The sequence below is a fragment of the Gobio gobio genome (genome assembly GCF_949357685.1).
Source record: "Gobio gobio genome assembly, chromosome: 14".
Lineage (NCBI taxonomy): Eukaryota > Metazoa > Chordata > Actinopteri > Cypriniformes > Gobionidae > Gobio > Gobio gobio.
Genome location: NC_137107.1, coordinates 47,284,944 through 47,302,551, shown reverse-complemented (window position 1 = coordinate 47,302,551; position 17,608 = coordinate 47,284,944). Strand labels below are relative to the sequence as shown.

Here is a 17,608-nt window from a genome sequence, read left to right as displayed (position 1 = left end):
GTTCGAAAAGACAGAGGAACTAACAGGTTTTACGTTATTCTCTTTAATGACTGATGAGGAACATTAAGAGGAAAACTTTGACAATTTGGGGCTCTCTGAATTTATTTTTGTTTCTAATTTTTAGACGTGATGGAAGTGAATGAAGGCAAAAGGCATCAGTTTCAAAAGAAGATAGAAAATGGAGATGGAAACACAGACGTTTTAGTCGTTTCACAGACTAAAAATAATTTCACCCAAAAGCGAGCTGGAAAATCTGGAGTCAACGAATCTTTCACCTGCTCTCAGTGTGGAAAGAGTTTCACATATAAAGCAAATCTTAAGACACACATGAGGATTCACACTGGAGAAAAACCGTTCACATGCTCCCAGTGTGGACAGAGTTTTACTCAGATAGGAAACCTTAAGATACACATGAGTATTCACACTGGAGAAAAACAGTTCACATGCTCTCAGTGTGGAAAGAGTTTCACATATAAAGCAAATCTTAAGACACACATGAGGATTCACACTGGAGAAAAACAGTTCACATGCTCTCAGTGTGGAAAGAGTTTCACATATAAAGCAAATCTTAAGATACACATGAGGATTCACACTGGAGAAAAACAGTTCACATGTTCTCAGTGTGGAAAGAGTTTCACATGTAAAGCAAATCTTAAGGCACACATGAGGATTCACACTGGAGAGAAACCGTTCACATGCTCTCAGTGTGAAAAGAGTTTCCCTCACAAAAGGACTCTCAATGAGCATCTGCTCCGTCACTCTGGAGTGAGATCATTCAGCTGTGATCAGTGTGAGAAAACATTTGTTGTGGCATCAGACTTAAGAGCACATCTTACAATTCATACTGTTGTGAAGCCTCACTTTTGCTCTTTTTGTGGAAAGAGTTTTTCACTACTGAACTCTTTAAAAGTGCATGAGCGTATTCATACTGGTGTGAAACCTTATATGTGCTTTAACTGTGAGAAGACCTTCAGTACATTAAGGGACTTAAAGATACACCAGAGAATTCACACTGGAGAGAAACCGTACAAGTGCTCACACTGTGGAAAGAGTTTCTCTCATTCAGGAAACCTGAAAGATCATGAGAAAGTTCACACTGGAGAGAAACCGTACAAGTGCTCTCACTGTGAAAAGAGTTTCTCTCATTCAGGAAACCTGAAAACACATGAGAGGGTTCACACTGGAGAGAAGCCGCACAAGTGCTCTTCATGTGAGAAGAGTTTCTCTCAGTCAGGAAACCTGAAAATACATGAGAGAGTTCACACTGGAGAGAAGCCTACAGACTCATGAGAAAAAGCATTGCCAGAAGGCGCCTAAATGAGCAAATGTTCATGTTCGGATCCATCACTCACAAATAATACACTTACAAGTAAATAATTTGACATTCAGATTCAGCAAAAGCTGGAATTTAGGAAACCATAGTGTTTTAAGAGGGTCATTTGCTAAAATAAGTAGTGAAGTTTGATCATTTGTCAAACAACATGACATCATGACTTTGCGTAAACACACGGCACTTTCTAAAGCCAAATGGCGTGTTATCTGTACGCATTTTGAGCTATCCGCATGTATGTCTATGCCGTGTGATTCCGCGTGAATGTAAGTGGATTTATAAACATACTAAGTGATGTTTTTTTTTTAAATGTAAAAATGCAGAATGTTTCTTGTGATGGGTAGGTTTAAGCATCTTGATAGCACGCCAAAATGGCAAAGCGAATTGGCGTGTCATACATACGCTATTTCATGAGATCAGTCTGTGTCTAAGGACATTTTGGCAGGGTCAGTATAGTTCATGAAACTAGTGTTGCTGTAAAATGCTGTGATTTATGAAGAGATACAGTACTGTGCAAAAGTCTTAGGCACGTTAGTATTTTCACCCCCAAAATGGTTTTAAGCCAGTTATTTACAGTGGGGATCGAAAGTTTGGGCACCCCAAGTAAAATGTGCATAAAGAAGCCAAGAAAACATGGAAAAATCTCCAAAAAGCATCAAATTACAGATTAGACATTCTTATAATATGTCAAAAAAAAGTTAGATTTTATTTCCATCATTTACACTTTCAAAATAACAGAAAACAAAAAAATGGCATCTGCAAAAGTTTAATTTAATGAAAAGAACCTCTGTCCAACTGTTAAGCATGAGGGTGGATCAATCATGCTTTGGGGTTGTATTGCAGCCAGTGGCACAGGGAACATTTCACGAGTAGAAGGAAAAATGGATTCAATAAAATTTCAGCAAATTTTGGACGCTAACTTGATGCCATCTGTGAAAAAGCTGAAGTTAAAGAGAGGATGGCTTCTACAAATAGATAATGATCCTAAACACACCTCAAAATCCACGGTGGATTACATCAAGAGGCGTAAACTGATGGTTTTGCCATGTCCTTCACAATCTCCTGACCTCAACATAATTGAAAATCTATGGATAGACCTTAGAAGAGCAGTGCGTGAGTCAGACAGCCCAGAAATCTCAAAGAACTGGAAGACTTTTATAAGGAAGAATGGGCGAAGTTACCTCAAACAAGAATTGAAAGACTCTTGGCTGGCTACAAAAAGCGTTTACAAGCTGTGGTACTTGCCAAAGGGGGCAGTACAAGGTATTAACTCTGCAGGGTGCCCAAACTTTTGCAGACACCATTTTTTTGTTTTCTGTTATTTTGAAAGTGTAAATGATGGAAATAAAATCTAACTTTTTTAACTAATCTGTAATTTGATGCCATTTGGAGATTTTTCCTTCTTTTCTTAGCTTCTTTATGCACATTAATATTTTTTTTTTACCTGGGGTGCCCAAACTTTTGATCCCCACTGTATGTCTTTTGTAATATTGTGTCAGTATGTAATATCAGTTTACATTTTCAAACATTCATTTTGCCATTAATTGTAATAATCCATTCCAGTGAGATTTTTGTATGCAGAAGGAGTCTGACAACAGAGGTATGATCCACACGGAGATCTGATCTCACCATCATCGAGTCCGTCTGGGATTACATGAAGAAACAGAAAAAACTGAGACAAAATCCAGAAGAACTGTGGCAACGTCTCCAGGACGCTTGAAGAAACCTTCCTGCAAAGCTAAAGCACTGTGAAGAGTTTTAGACACTTGTGTAAAAATGCTGTAAAGTCAGGAAGCTTTCAAAAATAATGTCATAAGTAGATTTTGAATTTTTCTTTTGTTGATAAATTAACTTCTATCTAAATCTAATCAGTGTTTGGTGTGACCACCCTTTGCGTTGAAAACAGCTTTTGTTTTGGTACACTTACTCATAGTTTTTCAGGGAGCGTTGCAGGAAGGTTTCTTTAAGCGTCCAGGAGACGCTGCCGCAGGTTGCAGTTTTTTTTTTTTTACTTCATGTAATCCCAGACGGACTCAGTTGATGACTCAGATGATGGTGAGATCAGATCTCTGTGTGGATCATACCTCTATTGTCAGACTCCTTCTGCATACAAAAATCTCACTGGAATGGATTATTACAATAAATGGCAAAATGAATGTTTGAAAATGTAAACTGATATTACCTACTGACAAACAATTACAAAAGATATAAATAACTGGCTTAACCATTTTTGGGGGTGAAGACTTTTGCACAGTATTGTATGTTTTGTTAAGGAGTTCACATTTTGAAAATATATTCTTGTATTTAAATCTTTTTTTTTTTTTTTGCATTTAAAGAAATGTTCTGTACATTTTGAGACTAAGAAAAATAAAAAGGAACACATGACATGACTTGATGAATAAACTTGTTTACATGAAATCAAAGGAAACGTCTTGGGTTACTTGACTTGTAAGACACTGATTGGCTGGTTCAGGTGTGTTTATTTGGGGTTGGAGCTAAACTCCGCAGGACAGCGGCCCTCCAGGAATGAGTTTGTAGATCCCTGAACTAAACCAATGTATTTAAAATGGATTTATTTCATACTAAGTATTCTACAAACCAATAACATATTTACTCACATAATGCTTAAGACTTACTGATATAAATATTATAATTACACTTAAGTCGGACATTAGCACTATATTTGGATAACTAAAGAAACATTAAGTTAAACAAATGTTTTATCATATTAAGTACATAAATATGTAAATGTATTTGTACATAAATATGTAAATGTATTTGTAGTATACTTTGCATAAATGTGTTTCAAATACACTTCAGTATATTTATTTTACATTAACTATTTCATTGAATAGTTTGCCATTCAGATGTGATTTACCTAAAACTATAGTTATTTCTGTCACTAAAGATTAGCATAATTTACAGCAGCACTAAGTTGTTGATTTTAATACACTCTAAAAAAAAAGGCTCGTAATCATAGGGGAACCTTTTTTAGTGCTATATAGCACCAATTTTGGTGCTTCAGTGGTTCTTCAGAGGTGCTATATAGCACCTTAGTCAAAGAACCGGTGAAGAACCTCTGAAGAACCGCTGAAGAACCTCTGAAGAACCGCTGAAGAACCACTGAAACACCAAAATTGGTGCTATATAGCACTAAAAAAGGTTCCCCTATGATTACGAGCCAAGAACCATTTTTGGTGCAATATAGAACCTTTTTTTTTTTAGAGTGTACATATTATATATTTTGGCTTAATTTAGTCTTTAGTAATAAAAAAATTAGATATTTCAAGATTTACCTTAAAAACTCCAGAACTTTGCATTGAGCAAGTTGTCTGATTTAGATTTCTCCTAATAAAAATAAAATCACAGTCTGATAAACACAATTAAATCAGTTAAAGATACACTATAACTTTTGGCGCTTAAAGGATTAGTTCACTCCAGAATTAAAATTCCATGATAATTTACACCCATGTCATCCAAGAAATAAGGGTCTTATCTTATCTGACTATGTAATGCGTGAAGTTGTGGACACGCATCGCAGATAGTGTGACCACCCGTCCCGCTTTGCGCTGTACATTTTCACCCATTGTCCCGCATGTCGCATATTGAGAAATGTTCCGCCTATTCATCAGTCTGTTATCATATTAAGAAAACATGCATGCGTTCTTTTGCCTTTTTAAGAAAGCATTTTATTAAATCTTTTTGCAGCGTAGTTTTCAACTATATTTAACAGCGATTAGTCAGAAGTAGTGATGTCCGGTTCGCGGACGAATCGTTCTTTTGAACCGGTTCTTTTTAGTGAACCGGTCGAACCAGTTCACCAAATCGGACTGAATCGTTCGAAACAGTTCGCATCTCTAGTAAGCACTAATCCACAAATTTATAAAGTTAATCACTTTTTGATGTGTCTGACTGTCCCTCTGACTCGAAATAAACCAACATCCTGGAGTTATTCAGTGACTCCAACAATACACTTAACCTACTGTAAGAGAGAACTAATGATGACGAGCACGTCAGCGAGCAGAAGCTGATGATACTGAGCATGCGTGCAGCGTACACGAACGAGCGTAGCCTACACGGCCTGTCACAGTTCTCGTTCTCGAGCCAAGAATCGGTTGCAACCAGTTGCATCGGTTTTCGGATCAACAGTACACTGAATCGAGAACGTACGCGGACCGGTCTGTCGCAGTTCTCGTTCTCGAGTCAAGAATCGGTTGCAGCGGTTTTCGAAATCACCAGTACACTAACTGAGAACTGTTTATTTCGGACTGTTTATGTCCGATTTGAGAACCGATGAGCTGATACTGACTGAGCATGCGTGTAATTTTTCAAGAGAACGAAAAGCAAGTTTTTTTGAACATCGAGACGTGTTATAATATAAAACATAGTGGAAATATGTTTTCATCATTTTCAAGTTCATTATTGTCTTATCACTGTATGAGCATGTGATTGACTATTTGTGATTTAAGTATTTATTTATTTAAAGGATTAATGTAATTATAGTTAATGAGGACACATTCACAAATTGGGTTAGTATTTAATAAACAATGTTTTAATAAAAATGTATTAAAGTGTTCAAATAATACACACATTTTAAAAGAACAATGTTGGAAAAGTGCACTTACACATTAATTGTCTTACACACTATATTTAACAGGTATTGCTTGTTGTTTGTAAATGAAAAAAGTTATTGTGCTTTATCAAGAATATTAAATAATAATAATAGCAAAAACAAAGTGCAAGGGCAGTTTTAAACAGAGGTTAAGTTACTATATGAAGCTTGAACGTAAGGGTAGGTTTGAATTCAGAAAAACAATCTGCCTAACTTTGTTAGGACTCCATTGTATTACTTTGTAAACAAGGTGATATAAAGATAAAAATGAAGTAGCCTAATCAAACTACAGCGAAGGCGAAGCAAGCGACTCCTTTCGCTCTCGCGGTTCTTGAATCTCCATTTCGTTCTCGAGTCAAGAATCGGTTGCAACCGGTTGCAGCGGTTTTCGGATCAGCAGTACACTGAACCGAGAACTGTTTATTTCGGACATGTCCGATTTGAGAACCGATGAGCTGATGCTGACTGAGCTTGCGTCGAACGACTGACTGACTGCACGGCGTGTCTCTCTGAACCGAACGAACAACAGCTGATATGAGTGCGTGTCTGTGAAACGACTCCGAGGACATGAATGAGGGGAAAATCTGGCGAACCGTATTTATTTAATTACAAAAAAATAGTAAGTGGATCATGGTTTCTGCACTGATGAAGACTGATTTATTGATTTTATAACTGTAAAGATCGTTTGCATCACTGCGTGTGTTTGGATGCTTTAGATGTAAAACTTAATTGTAATAAACTTATCAGATTATGATGATATTTTATCTGACTGATGTTATGATTACTGACTTTATATTTTTAATGTATAAAGTGTTCGTTTTTCCAGCCCGCAATAGAGTTGACGTAATTACTTGACGTAAAGTGGCCACTCAACTGAAACTGCCCTGCTCTTGGTTACGGAGGCACTGAGACAGGCAAGAGCAGCCTCCAAATCCACAGTACTTATCTTACTGGATTTGTCTGCTGCTTTTGACACAGTTAACCACCAGATCCTCCTGTCAACTCTCATGAAGATGGGCATCTCAGGAACTGCTCTCCAGTAGCTCAAGTCTTACCTCTCAGGTAGGTCCTTCAGGGTGTCATGGAGAGGTGAAGTGTCTAAGTCACATCATCTAGCTACTGGAGTTCCCCAGGGCTCAGTGCTTGGACCACTTCTCTTCTCCATCTACATGTCATCACTGGGATTTGTCATTCAGAAACATGGCTTTTCCTATCACTGCTATGCCGACGACACTCAACTCTACTTCTCATTTCAACCAGATGATCCCATGGTTGGTGTTCGTATCGCTGCCTGCCTAACAGACATTTCTGGCTGGATGAAGGAACATCACCTGCAACTCAATCTTGCAAAGACAGAACTGCTTGTGGTCTCAGCCAACCCAGCACTTCATCACAATCTCTCCATTCAGCTAGGATCATCAACCATTACTCCGTCCAGGACAGCCAGGAACCTTGGAGTTGTGATTGATGATCAGCTAAAATTCACTGACCACATTACTGCAATAACCCGGTCCTGCAGATTTGCGTTATACAACATTAGGAAGATTAGACCCTTCCTTTCAGAGCAGGCCACACAACTTCTGGTCCAAGCTCTTGTTCTCTCCAGACTGGACTACTGTAATGCTCTTCTAGCGGGCCTTCCAGCATGCACTATCAAACCCTTGCAACTGATCCAGAATGCAGCGGTGAGGGTGGTCTTTAACGAGCCGAAGAGAGCGCACGTCACGCCTCTCTTCATCAGTCTGCACTGGCTGCCAATAGCTGCTCGCATCAAATTCAAGGCACTGGTGCTCGCCAACAAAGCAACCACTGGCTCTGCACCAATATACCTAAACTCGCTTATTCAGACTTACACACCCTCCAGGAGCTTACGTTCTGCCAGTGAACGACGCCTTGTGGTGCCATACCAGAGAGGCATGAAATCGCTCTCACGGACCTTTTCCTGGACCGCCCCCACCTGGTGGAATGACCTGCCTATCTCAATTCGAGCGGCCGAGTCTGTAGCCCTTTTCAAAAAACATCTATAATCAAGAATAGCACTTAACATTCTATTCATTTTCTGTCTGTCTAATTTATAAAAAAAAAAAAAAAAAAAGTTCTGTCCTGTGTGTTCTATGTTAGATTAACTGAGACTTGCTACAGCACTTGCATACTGTTGCCCTTGACTGTTCTAGTTGCTTCTATTGATCTCATTTGTAAGTCGCTTTGGATAAAAGCGTCTGCTAAATGACTAAATGTAAATTACGTCATCGCGAAATTACGTCATTACGTTTGAGCGCGAAAGAACTAATGAACCGTTTTTTTTTTATCCGGTTCATTGAAACGAACTGTCCGAAAGAACCGGTTCGCAGAAAAGAACCATACTTCCCATCACTAGTAAGAAGTAGCATCCTGCCTTACAACAGCCGTTTTTAAATCCTATCCAATGGTTAATAAGAAAGGAGTAAATACGGTCACTAGTAGGTTGTGACGACTGTCAATCAAAATTTGTAGTGGTGATTCGTTCCATGTGTCCCCTGTCAGAAAACTACTGGATAATTCAGTAAATTGGTTCTATTCTTAATATATAATATACATTTTTATCCAAGACTGTCAATTAACTAATTTCATGTTGTTTTATATTTAATTTGTTCATTATTTATTTTGTTGGATTTTTCAAAAATAGTTATCTGCATGATGCCTGCTGCCTTTGGACTCAGTGATGTTGAATTTAAATGACATGTAAAATAAAGACATGTTATGTTACATTGTGATGTAATGGTGTTTTCTGGAAGGGACTAAAGAACAAAGTATTTTTATCAGCTGAAAGCTAGAATACAAATGTTTTTATTAACTTAGATAGACATTATATAACAGTTTCAGGTTATGTTTTTGTTGTGAATTCTTTAATTATATGGCTTTCAATATTATGTATCCCGCTGTATTTTATATCTAAGCAGGGTGTATTATGCAAAATACTTAATCCATATGGAAAGAATGTACTACGCAATTTATAGTGAATACGGTTTTGGCATAAGTGATGCGTTCTCTGTTACGTTCAGTGTTGCCAACTTAGCAATTTTGTTGCTAGATTTAGCAACTTTTCAGACCACCTTAGCAACATTTTTTTCTAAAAGCACCTTAGCAATTTTTTTAATTTATTTGGCAACTTTTAGCAACTTCTGGAAAGTGACTCTAACCCAAACAACACACGTACAAGCTAGCTCAATAGGCCACGCGGTTCATTCATAATTCCTTAAGATTGCTGTGTTTTTAACAAATCGAGGGAACAAATTTGTAAATTTTGTGCACAATTTATATTTTTTTCTTGCACGTCATGTGGGGCTCGATCCATACATATTAACTAACACATTGCTTTAATTTATTTTACAAACAAATCTAAATTAGCATTTCAAATAATATCTACGTGTTACATAATGGCGTAGGGTACGTTCCATTCGACCGTAAGTGGACTGCGAAGTGGACTTCATAGGGTATTCCGCCATCTTAAGTGAGATTCCAATCCAAAGGGAGCGAACAAATTCAGTCCGAAGGGTACTGCAAACGGCGCAGGGAAGAAGGGAACATCGATACATCACTTCACAGGAAGTGGAGAGCGAAAATCACCCAAATGTCTTTGCGCGTCGCATGCATCACCTGTCTGAACCTGAACTAATGATGGTGCAGAGCCGTTGGTTTGAAGAGTTTTTAAACAGCTCTGCGATTGAGGAGTTTACATATGCATTCGAATATTCATACTTATTATAAAAACTAGAGTATTTATGAATGGTTATGGCAATTACTGTTACATTTGTATATTATATTTTATGAATATGTAAACAAATTAAAACTGTTGAGAAGCACCTGAGGGCTGTCATTTTTTATATTTTACTTTATTTACCTCAGGAATGTTTACTGTGCAGCTGCACTTGGGAAAGAAAGCGCACGAGATGATACCGCTACAAAGACCATTGATTAAGAATAGCCTACATTTATACATAGTTAACCAAATCAAAGTATTTTCATATTGAATGACAGGTGCAGCTTCAAATCTGTTCATAGTCAATACAGGTAACTTATAAGTAAACTGATAAAACTAATGGACAGTGTTTTGATTATATGTTTTAGATAGCCTATACTGTGTGTTTTGTAAATGTATATGTTTATTATATGGTTTTCAATTTGAAAGTAAAGTAAAGTACAATATTAATTTATGTTATATCATAATCTGCACCCGTCGTTGCCTTTCTTTGATGACGTTGCAGGGCGTTCCAAATGAGCGATTAATAGGCTTGTTTGAGATGAGCAAAATCTGCGCAGAACCGATCACTGGTGATCAGCGCGAGATGCATGCGGGTTAGAAAAGTGTCCGAGGGCGGTCCGCCTTGCTCTGATGTCATGCCGACGTATGTCAAAAAACTCTCGCGAGCGAAAGGCGGATGTGTCGGATTCTGCAGTTGAGCGCAGTTGCTCTCCACAGACTGCGCTGAGCAAAAGCATGATGGGAAACGACTTGCTGACGACACAGCTTAATGCTTATTGGTTTAAACAACCGTGATGTATGGTTCTTTTTAAAAATGTTTGATTTTAAAACTCTGATATATCATGTTTTTATGTGTGAATATTCCCAAACTCTCTAACAAAGGCGATCTCTCTGTGGGTTATGTGATTGTTGTCATATTTATAAAAAAAAATATATATATACAAACATGTATGTAGGCCTAATTAAAGTAAAAATGATTGATAAACACGTCTTTCGAATGGAAATAAATAATAAAAACTTTGGGTGTCTTGTTCATAATATTTATTTTCATATAAAAGTATCAGAACGTAAATTACATCCAGTTTTTCAGCAACAAAGCGCACGAGTGTGAATCCCGCGATATCCGCCTTTGATCTCGCAGGTGTCGGATCCACTTCGAGAAGAGAGAACTGTCCGGCTTGCCTGCACTTTTTTCACTCCTCCCCTCACTGTAGCCGCCTAGTTTCGGCTGAACTGCAGGCGAGGCGAGGCGCATCTAAAACAAGCCTTTTGCCTTGCGAATACGTAATGACTTCATAGCCCAATGACGTCACAACGTCATTTCGCAACTTTTAGCAACAACTCGATCTGCCTTTTAGCAACTTCCCCTGAAAATTTGTTGGCAACAGTTGTTACGTTTACGGAGCTGTCAGAATATGACGCAGTTTTCACCCGTGCAGCATCTCTGAGTGCAAGACAAAGTTATTGATGCAGTAAGTTTATCTATGACTTTATGGTTGTAATGGATGTTTATACTGCTGAGACTGTCTCTGGCATTAAGCCTGTTAGTCGCGGGTGTTTCGCGATCTTAATGAATAGTTCGCCATGGGAAACCCACGTGAAAGGTGCCGCTAGCATCGCGGCTTATCTTACCAATAGTGGCTACCTCGTTTAGTTATGTTTATGATTCTCAGATATTCTATATTTGTTACACTTTTAATACCAAAATGAGGATGGTGTAATGTACCGGAAGTGGTTTATATGCTCTTTTTATATTGTTTATTTCCTTGTTCTTATACTGCTAAAGAGACTGAGCGAGCTGGTAATATTGTTTAATTTGTAATTTGCTGTTTTATCACAACAGTATGTGGACATTTAAGTTTGACATTTAGTTATTTACTTCTGTTTAATTTGTTTACTACAGAAACGACCTACAGTTGTATACTGCCATGTGTACAAGGTTAAAACTTGCACTATTAAAAGGTGGAAACGAAATCTGATGACTCCTCCTCTCTGATCAGAGTGCTGAAGTGGTTAACACCATTAAAGAACTGGCATTCAGTGGGGCGATCCCCAACAGTTTTAGTGTCGGTAACATGTCCCAGACAAACTTCGTAATCATCCCACATTTAGTTTGATGAGCATTTGTGGTTATAAAATATTTAAATTTCAATGACATCACCGTCAGAGGTTAAAGTTCAAGTGTTGTGTTAGCACAGCCGGTCACACACAAAGGTGTTCCTCAGTGTTTTTTCAGAGAACAGGGTTACTTACAGTCAAGCAACCTAAGACGTTTCCCTTGATTTCATGTAAACAAGTTTATTCATCAAGTCATGTCATGTGTTCCTTTTTATTTTTCTTAGTCAGAAAATGTACAGAGCATTTCTTTAAATGCAAAAAAAAAAAAAAAAAAAATTCTAGAATATATTTTGAACATGTGAACTTAACAAAACATCTCTTCATAAATCACAGCCTTTTACAGCAACACTAGTTTCATGAACTATTACTGACCCTGCCAAAATGTCCTTTGACAAATGATCAAACTTCACTACTTATTTTAGCAAATGACCCTCTTGAATCACTTTGGTTTCCTAAATGCGAGCTTTTGCTGAATCTGAATGTCAAATTATTTACTTGTAAGTGTATTATTTGTGAGTGATGGATCCAAACATGAACATTTGCTCATTTAGACGCCTTCTGGCAGTGCTTTTTCTCATGATACTGTAGACTAGATGAATGGGTGAAACTCTTCCCACATGAAGAGCACTGGTGCGGCTTCTCTCCAGTGTGAACTCTCTCATGTCTTTTCAGGTTTCCTGACTGAGAGAAACTCTTTCCACAGTGTGAGCACTTGCACGGTTTCTCTCCAGTGTGAATTCTCTGGTGTGTTTTTAATTTGCTGGATGTAATGAAGGTCTTCCCACAGTCAAAGCACATATAAGGTTTCACACCAGTATGAATACTCTCATGCACTTGTAAATGATGCAGCAGTGAAAAACTCTTTCCACAAAAGAATAAAAGTGAGGTTTCACAGCAGAATGAACTGTAAGGTGTCTCCTTAAGCTTGATGCCACAACAAATGTTTTCTCACACTGATCACAGCAGAATGATCTCACTCCATAGATCAAGACAGATCTTTAAGACCATTTTTGGATGTGAAACTCTTTCCACACTGAGAGCAGGTGAACGGTTTCTCTCCAGTGTGAATCCTCATGTGAATCCTCATGTGTCTCTTAAGGTTTGGTTTATTTGTGAAACTCTTTCCACACTGAGAGCAGGTGAAAGATCCTTTGTCTCCAGATTTTCCAGCTTGTTTTTGGGTGAAATTCTTTTTAGTCTGTGAAACGACTGAGTTTCCATCTCCATTTTCTATCTTCTTTTGAAACTGATGCCTTTTACTTTCATTCACTTCCATCATGTCTAAAAATTAGAAACAATAATAAATTCAGAGCCCCAAATGATCAAAGTTTTCCTCTTAATGTTCCTCATCAGTCATTAAAGAGAATGAAGCAAAACCTGTTAGTTTCTCTGTCTTGTCAAAAGTTACTTTTAAAAGTATTGCATTACAATATTGAGTTACTTTAAAAGATAAATCATTGCATTACTTAGTTACTTTTTTTTAGAAAAGTAATGCATTACGTTACTTTTGCGTTACTTTTTCTCACCTAGGCTGGGCTTGTTTGCTTTCCTATTTTTATTTTTAAAAAGTTATATTTTTGGGCAAATGTGAAAACTTTCACACCAAAATTGATACAACAAGCCTCAGGCTGAAGGAAATGTACAGTAGATGGCGCAAATCTAACAAGCCTTTTAGCTATTCTGGATTTACAGAAGAATAGGATGCAGGAGAAAACCGTTTAACACTTACTTCACCAAGAAAAACAAAACAAAAATAATTATTTTTGCTTATGGTTTAACTGAATCATTGAAGGTCAACAGCAAGTAAACTGATCAATAAAGTGAGATTAAATGCATAAAATGTTTTGTTTTATTCAACATATTTAATTATTGGAGGTTTGCGTATTATTCTGATTTAGCATTTGACTGATTTTATTCATTTTGAGGAATACTGAATCTTTGTGCAAGTGAGATGAGTAAATGCCTGCTCACATTTAGTCTAGAACTACAATAACCATCATGTTTACACACAAAGCCTCTGCACTTACGATTTCTCTCAACACTGGGAAAAGAGAGCTGTCCGTCAATAAATGGGTGAACAAAATAACTTTTTTGTTACTTATTTGAAAAAGTAACTCAGATATTTTGTTGTAAATTTTAAAATTAATGTGTTCCTTTAATAGTTACTTGAAAATGTAATGTAATGTAATGATTACATAGCTCATAAATGACAAAATACGCTACCCCCAACACTGGTCTCTTCATCTTTTATTCTGCAGGGTTCTTCCTCAAACTCCATCTTTACAATAGTATGTCTGTAGTTTCTCCTGGAGTAATTCCTCCTGCTTGCTTCTTCTTCTCCTGTGGGAAGATGGGAACATTCCCAACATTTAAACTCTCATGAACGGCTGTGGGAGCGGCTTCACTGACTGAAGGTGTGAATTGTGGTCGCTGTTGCTCATTTAGCAGATGATCATCACACTTACAAATTATCTTCTCAATTATTCATGGTTTTAGTGAATTAAGGGTTGATTGCTGTTATCAGACATCGATTAAATGTGTGAATGTGTGTACAATACTCTGGTGGGAAAAAACCCATACCAAAATCTATTTAAAATGCATTTATTTCATACTAAGTATGCTACAAACCCATTAATATATTTACTGACATAATGCTTGAGACTTGCTGATATAAATATAATAAGTTGGACATTAGCACTATTTCTGGTTAACTAAAGTACATTAAGTAAAAATTAGTTTTTCCACCTTTAAGTATCCCAAAATTACATTTGCATTGGGATTCATATTAAGTACATAAATATGTAAATGTATTTGTAGTACACCTTGCATAAATGTATTTCAAATACACTTCAGTACATTAATTTTTCACTAGCATAGAGACAAATGAACAGTTTGCCATTCAGATGTGATTTACCTAAAACTAGTTATTTCTGTCACTAAGGACTATCATAATTTACAGCACCACATTTAGAAAATGTTGTAAAATAAAATGTTTAGATAAAAATCTGTCACATGGTATATCTGTCATTTCAAAACAAATTCCCTGGTGAACCATTAAAGCAAACTAGTGTGATAAACAGTGTAATTTTTTCATATTTTATTTAAAACTGACAAAATTAGCCACAAATAATGCTTTTTCACTCTTAAGTTCTTAAGCTCAGATAAATAAGGCCTACGATGTTAATAATAATAAACTTTATTTATATAGCACTTTTCAGGCTTGTAATGCAATTCAAAGTGCTTTACATTAAAAAATCATGTTCAATAAAAACATATACATCAAAAATAAGAAATAAAAAAAGGTCAAATGCAACATACAGAATAAAATACAAAACATATGATTAAAAGAATAAAAACTACAGAACATATCTGACAGGAAATACTAAAAAATAGGATATAATTAATTATAAGCATAGTTTGGAGTAGCCCTAACTAATTAAATGGCATGATAAAAAAATATGTTTTTAGCTTACTTTTAGCTTTCCTAATATCTGATGGTAGCGTGTTCCATAGTTTTGGCGCATAATTTGCAAAGGCTGCATCACTGATTTTCCTTCGTCGATAACTGTTAACCTCCAATAAACCTGCCCTAGATGATCTTAGGGTTCTTGATGGAATATAATTAACAAAAGAACTGTCAATATAGTTAGGTCCGTGTCCGTTAAGAGCTTTGTATGTGATGAGGAGGACCTTAAAATCTATTCTAAATTTTATTGGAAGCCAGTGCAGTGCAGCTAATACTGGTGTTATATGTTCTCTTTTTTAGTTCTGGTTCTGGTTAGTAACCGAGCTGCTGAATTTTGAATAAGCTGAAGTCTGTTTATTGATTTTTGAGGGAGACCTGTAAAAAGTGCATTACAATAGTCTAGTCTACTTGAGATAAGTGCATGGATTAGTTTTTCTGCATCTTTCCGGTTTAAAGGGATAGTTCACCCAAAAATGAAAATTCTGTCATAATTTACTCAGCCTACAGTTGTTCCAAATCTGTATGAGTTTCTTTATTCTGCTGAACACAAAAGAAGATATTTAGAAGAATGTTTGTAACAAAGCAGAGAGAGCAACCATTGACTACCATCGTATTTTTTCCCTACTATGGTTGTCAATGGTTGCTCTATCTGCTTGGTTACAAACATTATTCAAAATATCTTCTTTTGTGTTCAGCAGAAAAAAGAAACTCATAGAGGGTTGGAACAACTTGAGGGTGAGTAAATGACAGAATTTTCATTTTTGGGTGAACTATCCCTTTAAACAGTGAAATTTAATTGTTTACCAGAATAACAGGTTGTTCACGCTATACCTCATGCTTTCACTCGGCACAACCCTTGAACATATGCATAGAGAAACTTGTTATTCATGGTTCAAAATATGTCTTATAGAGAACTTGTGACTTGTATCATATGCATTTGGCAGGAAAACAACAAACTAAGTGTCAGCACATATATTGAGAATAACAGAGGGCCTGACACAGATCCTTGTGGCACTCCATAATTCAGACATTATCTCAGATTTTCCCTGTTTAAATAGACAAGATGTTAACGGTCTGATAGGTATGATCTAAACTTTTATGCCTGTCCCTGAATACCAGTGTATTTCTGTAGTTGATCTAAGAGTATTTTGTGATCTATGGTGTCGAATGTGGCACTAAGATCAAGTAAAACTAGTATTGAGTATATAGTATAACAAGTATACACGGATATGCTCAGCCCTGGCTGCTTTTAGAGCCTTTATAACAGGAAGTGCTGTCTTGGTTGGGTCTAGTGACATTTTGCTCGACCCCAAAGAAGTTAGTAAATCTGTGAACGCAGCCCCTAACGCTTTGTTTGTATTATCTACATGAATATTAAAATCACCAACACTACTTTATCGACAGTGACCAATAGGTCTGAGAGAAAATCTGCAAACTCTTTTAGGAAATCACATTAGGGCCCTGGAGGTCTATATACTGTAAATATGCGTACATTTGGAACAAAAAAAGTTACATTGTGTAGGTTTATGAATCACAATGGATTCAACAAGATCACAAGGTTGATATGAAAGCAAATGGCGCCATCTAGAGAAACATCTGTGGCACTGCCAAACTATTGCCATAACTACATATAGAGAAGCTCATGCAAGATATTTAAAGGATTGAGACGACAACTTGTTCAATTTTATTACTTTTTTTTTAACCAAACTGTTTGTCACAATGTAAGAACTTAATATTAAACCTTATTTCATCATTATAGCAGACGAAGAGAAGTATGTCACTGTTGAATTACCACAGCTATAGTAGTTAAGGTTTAAAATTATTCCTACACTGTGGTTACCTTGTATTTTGACAAACAAAGTGGTTAAAAAAGTAATAAAATGTAACTCTTCATGTTTTAAGCCAACGTTGTGTTGTCTCAATCCTTTGAATAACTTACATGAGCTACTGTATTCGGTTTTTACATCTGACGTCACTTGGCAGAGCTTCCGGGTCCAAACGCTCAATCTCATACCACAAGAAAGACAATAAACGGTGCTAATATACACACACAATGTGGTGTGATACTACAAAAATGTTATAATCATAACCTTTATCTCCATACCAAAATTCCAGATGGCCAGACATAGATTCATCTTTTATAAATCGGTAAAATATTAATATCTGAGATACTGTAAGCACTGAGACTGTTGTGTAGTAAAATATTAAACTTTTTAAAATGTTTGATGTTTAATATGAATAAATAGCACTCATAAATGGCCGTCAATGGCATTATGAGCGGCAATGGCGGCTTATCTTACCAATAGTGGCTACCTCGTTTAGTTATGTTTATGATTCTCA

The 17,608-nt window shown here is 36.6% G+C and overlaps 1 protein-coding gene across 2 annotated transcripts in view; it reads left to right on the top strand.

The window, feature by feature from the left end:
- The first annotated feature begins 10,995 nt into the window (after positions 1-10,995).
- LOC307136842 (uncharacterized protein) overlaps positions 10,996-17,608 on the top strand; it is a 33,658-nt gene continuing 27,045 nt past the window's right edge. Inside the window, exon 1 of one of the 2 annotated variants that reach the window (XM_079834159.1) lies at positions 10,996-11,156. The gene's annotated coding sequence lies outside the window, so the exon portion shown is untranslated. The remainder of the gene's footprint in view (positions 11,157-17,608) is intronic. The other variant, XR_013817841.1, reaches the window with a different exon arrangement.